This window comes from Aquila chrysaetos, chromosome 11 (assembly GCF_900496995.4).
Source record: "Aquila chrysaetos chrysaetos chromosome 11, bAquChr1.4, whole genome shotgun sequence".
NCBI lineage: Eukaryota > Metazoa > Chordata > Aves > Accipitriformes > Accipitridae > Aquila > Aquila chrysaetos.
Genome location: NC_044014.1, coordinates 13,401,371 through 13,407,820, shown reverse-complemented (window position 1 = coordinate 13,407,820; position 6,450 = coordinate 13,401,371).

Here is a 6,450-nt window from a genome sequence, read left to right as displayed (position 1 = left end):
GTTCACAACTTACTGCATAATGTTGGTAAAAGAGATGTCCTCCACCTGCTCTTCTAGAAATCTCCAGTAATCACTCATCAAGATCCTGGTGCTGCAGGATATTCAAGGAACAGCCTAGCAATGCCTTCCATCTTGTTTAGGTATTGGCAATGTCTTGCAAGGGAGACAGTCTCCTGCTGAAATATCCCATTTCATAAAGACCACAAGTGGTTTTTAGAGGTATTGAAGGAGATACTGCAGTGCTAAGAATGATATTCAGAGAGACAGCTGGATGTGCTAAGTAAAGCTGAGATCAGGAGATATAACAGGAATTCAGCAATGGGCAATGAAACCGTGTATTACCTAAGATTTATACCTTTCTGCACCTCCTGTATTGCTGGTTTTACTAAGGAAAAAAAGACCCCCAAAAGTGCTGGGTAAGATATACTGGTGATGTGATCACATCTGGCAATTCCAAGGATGCTGCAGAGGCTGCTGCATCCAGAAAATTAGACGTTCCTTTAGCAGCTCTAAGCGTGAAACAAGGTGTTATATTGTTGTAAGAGCTTCAGGAACTTTGAGTTCCAGTCAAACCTACAGGCCTTGCAATTGGTGGTGAAAGCAGATTGCAACTGGAGTGGGAATTCCCCCTGCCCAGGGCAAAAGAAAGCTTCAGGGGCTTAAAGCAAAGCTCTCCTCTCAGCAGAGAGTGAGGTGTTCAGATCTCCCAGCAATATATCTTCTAGCCAATCTTAGCTGCTGGCAAGCTTAAATAGTTGAAACATGAAGTGAAATTAAGGAAAAAGTGAAGCATTTTTGGAAAGCTTTTTGGCTACTAGAAGAGATGCTTTATAACCAAAAGCTGGAGCCATGATAAACCAGTTCCAATCTGCATTAGTAAGCATTGCTCTACGTCTGCCTCCCAGAGCCCAGACTGGCCTTCTGCAGCAAGGTGGTACAATGCGTCACTGATCTTCCAAATCTTGCTCAAGCAACCAATGCTGGCAAAACAGAAGCAAGCACTTTTGCTCTCCAAAAAGACTGCCAGAATAAAAGATGTATTGAATGTGTGCTTGAAATGGCTTACTCTTAAGGAGGATCTCATGGCATAAGAACTCATGGAAACAAGAGCTACATGCCTCATTTCCTTGTTTCACTCAGTAAGTGACTGCTGGGAGAATGCATATGAACTTGCACAAACAGCTTCATAGCAGAGATTACTGGTATATAATGTAAGTCTGAGATCAAGTAAGTAAATCTTTAGTAGGCTCTTGTCAAGGAAAGAAGGAAAAGTTACTGTTTTCTGAGACAAGGGTGGTCCTGTGGCAAATGGATTGTTCAGACCACAAGAGATATGGAACAGATAGAGAGGCTCGTGAAGACTTCTGTGTCCTGAAGTTAAGAAAGACAGTTCTCTTGGTGTAGGGAAACTGACTTTTTTAGTGTGCATCTCACATAATCTATTGATGACTTCTGTTTTAGGATACCTGAATTTGGTTGGACAACCAATGTATCAGAGTAAAAGAGCTCTTCCTGACTTCAGACGCTTACCGGGAGTGTATATGCTATGGCAGAGTCAACTGATTACCATGATGATGGGAGATCCCAATCTCACAATCCACCTGTTCACAATAGCAGAAATAAATCCTCCTTGCCAATAGTTTACAACCATAGAAGCATCCCAAAGCAGCTCAGGAATGCCAAGGCACACATACTAGAAGCCAGCAACAACCATGCATTAGCAATTATTTCTGGTTTTACTGTGTTCACCAGTATAACTGAGCTCCTAACAGAATCTATCACAACTATAATCTACAGGACTGCCTGTTGTTACATTATAGGGCTTTTAGGAGGGGAAGTGAATGGTAACTTCTCTCTTTCAGGTTGCCTCATAAATTTATACATAAAAAACCTTTCTAGGTATCCTTTTTTTTTTGACTCAGAAAGCTGGACATTGCTTTGTATCAGCGTTATTCAGTGTGAAGTGAAAGCCCAGAGATGGGAGTGAGAAATAGGGGAGCTAAGGCCAGTCACTAATTCTGGATGATCAACTTGCAAGTGATAGCGTAGGCTGTATCTGTCTGAAAATAAATATCTACAAAGTGGACTCCTGAATCTGAACTAATCACCCTGAGCCCCCTCAGAGTGAGATAAGAGGAACTGTGTGCAATTTATCTCAACATAAAATAGACATTTAGAAGAAGTTAGATGGATTGTGTTCCAGATGTGTATTTATTTCTTTCCACTGACTGTGAAGAAGTTATAATAACTAGCAGAGGTAGTTCACACGCTACACAGCTAAAGTCAGGTGAGGGGAATCACAGCCCTGGGTCTGATCCTGTAAGGTATCAGAGTTTGCATATTCCATTGATACCAGCTATAGAGGCTAGGTGCTTCTGAGAAATCTGGAAAGCAACAAGTGGGTTCAAGGCAAAAATGGAGACACTCTGGGTAGGTAACTGTCCTTGGAAATTGTTGGCCTTAAAAAAGCACATTAAATGTTCTTCATCTCACAAGAATTGCTATTAGTAGTGGAAGGTATTCACATTGCTTTGCTTGAATTGGTTAACTATATTCTCTAATTCACCCTCTTGAGGAACTTCTAGAGAGATCCCAGCATATGCATCTTCTATTTTATGTGGTGTGAATACACTTCAGGGGGAACTTTGATCCCTCTCACCATCCGCAGCAACTCATTGCAGTACTACAAGACAGCTGGGTCAGTCTCAATTACTTCATATCAGATTCAGTTTCTTAATTGGAGACTGTGCTGGAGAAACTCTGTGAACTTGCAGCAAAAATAGCCCAATTAAATACATTTTACTTCTGAAAATGGACCCAGTGTGTGAACTAGCCATCTCCTTTCTCAGCAAAACTTAACAATAACTAAATGAAGCTAACATTTTCCAACTCAACAATTCTCTAATACACAGCATTTAGGTAGGGAATAAAAAAGGGTTTATTAGCTGACCCAGAAATCATGACCAGTGCCCAAGAAATAACCCATTCCTAGCAAGAGGAGGAAATGCAAGTTGTTCAACTACAAAAAGGAAAGGTGATTGAAGAACTAGATGCTTTAGAAGTCTGGTTATGGGAGAGGCAACTTTGCACTAGAAGCACTCAGTGACCAAAATCATAATGCACTGATAACTATAGATGCTATTTTATACCTGAAAAGATGCTTCTCACTCCAATCTTTAAGCAAAAGCAGGATAAAATTCAGGAACAGCCCACAGTCTCTGCACTGATTTTAGTGGATCCAGTCAGTAGCTTGGATACAGCATGGCTGAACATTTCAGATTGCACTGGGGCTGCATTTAAACTTTGTTACCATGGAAGATGTAGAACTATCACATTTGGCTGTTTTCTTGACCACCTCAAATGAGAGACCAATCACAAAGTGGGCTTCGAACTTGTAAATTAGATGCATGAAGAAGAGGAACTGAGTGGCAAGAATTTCTAACATGCTGGGTAACAAAATGAATGGAATAAAGCAGATGGTCTGCAGTCTCATTCATGGCACAGAAAAGCAAAAGAGTGGACACTGGTGCAATATCTATAATATTAAATTAAGGTACCCCTTATGTGGTACTGAAGCCAGTCAGCGTCGAACAACATTTCTAACAGTATTACTAAACTCTCTTACCCTGCAGAAATAGGATGGCTGTATCCAAAATTGCTTACTGCAACTGTCTCTGATCATCTCCCCAGAAACTAGAAATAATTTTGGGGAGTCCTAGATCACCTATGCCAAGACCAGGCCTGAGAATGTTCCTTAGCCTTGTTTAATCTACTGGTACAGCCAAGTGCTGGGGTAGCAGGAGGGATTTCCCAGAGCCCACACCGGAACTGTGACAGTTCCTTCCAGCTCATTTAATTTGGGTTAACAAAAGCTTCACAACAGAGAAAGCACGGATGCAGTGTTGTTTGCTTGACTGAAGGGAAAGATGATTGCAGTATGGTAGAGAACCCAAGCAAAACAAATTTTTGACAAGTGCAATCTTTCCAGGACTGAAGCTTCAAGTAAGAGCTGAGAGGTTTCAAAGAAAAAACACAGCATACCTCTATAGTAGCCTAATCCTTCTTATCTTCTTCCCAGACTTCTCCCTCTATTCCTTCTCCAGGAAAAATGTAATGGGCCATTGCCATCCCAGAATCCTAAAAGAGTTTCATGCAAACTGCAACAGCATTGGGTGACTTAAAACAACAAATCTGGCAGCATTACGTGCTCTGAGTGAATTCCTTGATAAACATTTCCCACTTTGTCTTCCTTTCAAATCACTCACTTTTAGTCCAATCCTATCCAACAGATTATTCACTCATAAGCTTCCTCTGAGGAGCATATGGAAGCTAATTTCAGCCATTGGATGTAAAGTTTTATATTCCTGCTCCTTGTCATCACATACTGAAGTCCTTTCTAATCCCACTCAGCCACTCCACTTTCAGAAGGGCAAACCACCCCCTGCGGGCAGAGCACAGCGATCCCAGATTTACCTGATATCTGTGGAGCCACCGTGCCTGCTGACAGTAACCTCTGGTGAGGATGCTTATTTCGATTTTCCACTGTTCACTTCGGTTGGTGGGCTGGATGACAGAAAATGTTTTCTGGTTTTTCATTGTAACTGTCTGAAACCAGACAGAAATTATGAGGAACTGGAGATTAGCATCTCATGACAATGAATAAGGATCAGCAAATGGAGAGTTAAGCACATGTATGGACAGCTTCAGAGGCACTTTTTGTATTTATTTTGGTGCTTCTGTCTTCTGATTTTAAAAGTTAGATGTCAGTTTTGCTTTTCTAAATAAACTGTCTATCTTTACATTTCAGGGCAGGGAAGCTGCATATGCATTGTCAGGAGTGTACTGCAAAAAAAAAAAATCCTAAATAAATGAATATATATGGTAGAGTAGTCGGTGTTTGGAAACTGTGTATTACATAAGGGAAAGCTTCACAAGCTGAAGGAGGAAAATAAAAGAAGGATTAAATAGATCCACCTAGTTACACTATTCTTTTCATTGGAAGCAGAATTAGTCAACAGCTAATGAGAGCTGACTCTGAGGTCTCTAACACTGCGCTGTGACCTATTCAGTGAATGCATTCATGCTATCTGCTGCATAAGACAGTGTTCCCAGGAAGGTTTTTAGGGAAAAGGAAAAAGCTGGAAAAGGATTGTGCAAGCAGTGGTTATAATAAAGGCACCTATACACAGGCATTTCCTACTTGGTTGTAAGGCTTTTACGTTCTTCATGTAAGGAAGCTACATCTTCCCAACTAACTTAATATCCTGCATTGGATTTGGTTCCTACCATACCAGGTCCTGGAAGAGCCTTTTCTTACCTCTGATAATCCCTAATCTAAAGTGACAAAGCACGCAAAAAACTGTCAGAGAGAACAGAGGAAGAAAGAGGTGAAAATTATTGAAGATCATACAAACCTCCTCCCAGATTAGAGTTTTACCCGCTGACACATACCAGCTCCTAAAAGTGTGCATTAGGCCATCACACAAAACCCCCTCAATCCTGTCCAAAAGACAACAATTGTTCTTCTTTCTCCTCCTGTACCCGCATTTCTCCTCTTCTGTCCCCATTTCATCTGATAGTTTAATGGCATATTTTACCTCATACTGATTCTCAACTCTATTTTATTTCTCCCTGGCCTAGTAACAGCATTGCAAGGCTCACATTTCAGTTTCACCCTGTGGAGAAGCAATGCTGATTTGCTTTCCTTCCAGATGTGAAGCAACCCGTTTATGTTTAATATTCACTCTTCAGTCACACAGCGGCCTGCATTTAACTACATTTTTATGCATTATAAATGCACATACATTTGAAAGAATAAAATTCCCTCTACCCAACATCACTCTAAATGGAGCTGAGGTGAGCTCTTGTTTCCCTGAGGCAGCCTGACTTTTGAAGATCATTTTTAACCATTTCAGTTTTGAACTGTACTTTTTTACTTCCTAGCTCGTGTTGGTGGCTCTCCAAGCACTTCCCAAAATAGGCACTGAGGAACCCTTCAGAAAGTGTGCTAAGGAATATAAATGTAATTTTTATCAGAGGAGGAAAGTGGCTGAAAAAGATAACAGGCAAATTTACAAAAGGTCTTGTAGGGATTTGGTGTCAGCTGCCATGGATGCCTGATGCCCAAGTCTCTGATATATGCTGCGCAGTGCATGGTACTCTTAGGCAACTGACTCCAAGTAAAGGCTCCAAAATCTGCTTTCCTTTTTGGACTTAGGTGATAACTGATCAATCTGCTACACACACCCCACACACAACTGCACCTCTCGTCTCCTGGAACACTGTCATCTCAGGCTGTGGTTTGTCTCTAAGCACCCTAATGTCAATAGCAAGTGTGGGTGACTTTGCTATTTGGGTCACTGAGTCACCCAAACTGACCAGAGGGTGGTGGCAAGTCCAGGGATATGTCACAAAAACTGAGGGGCTCAGGATTCACAAAGATGTGGAAGG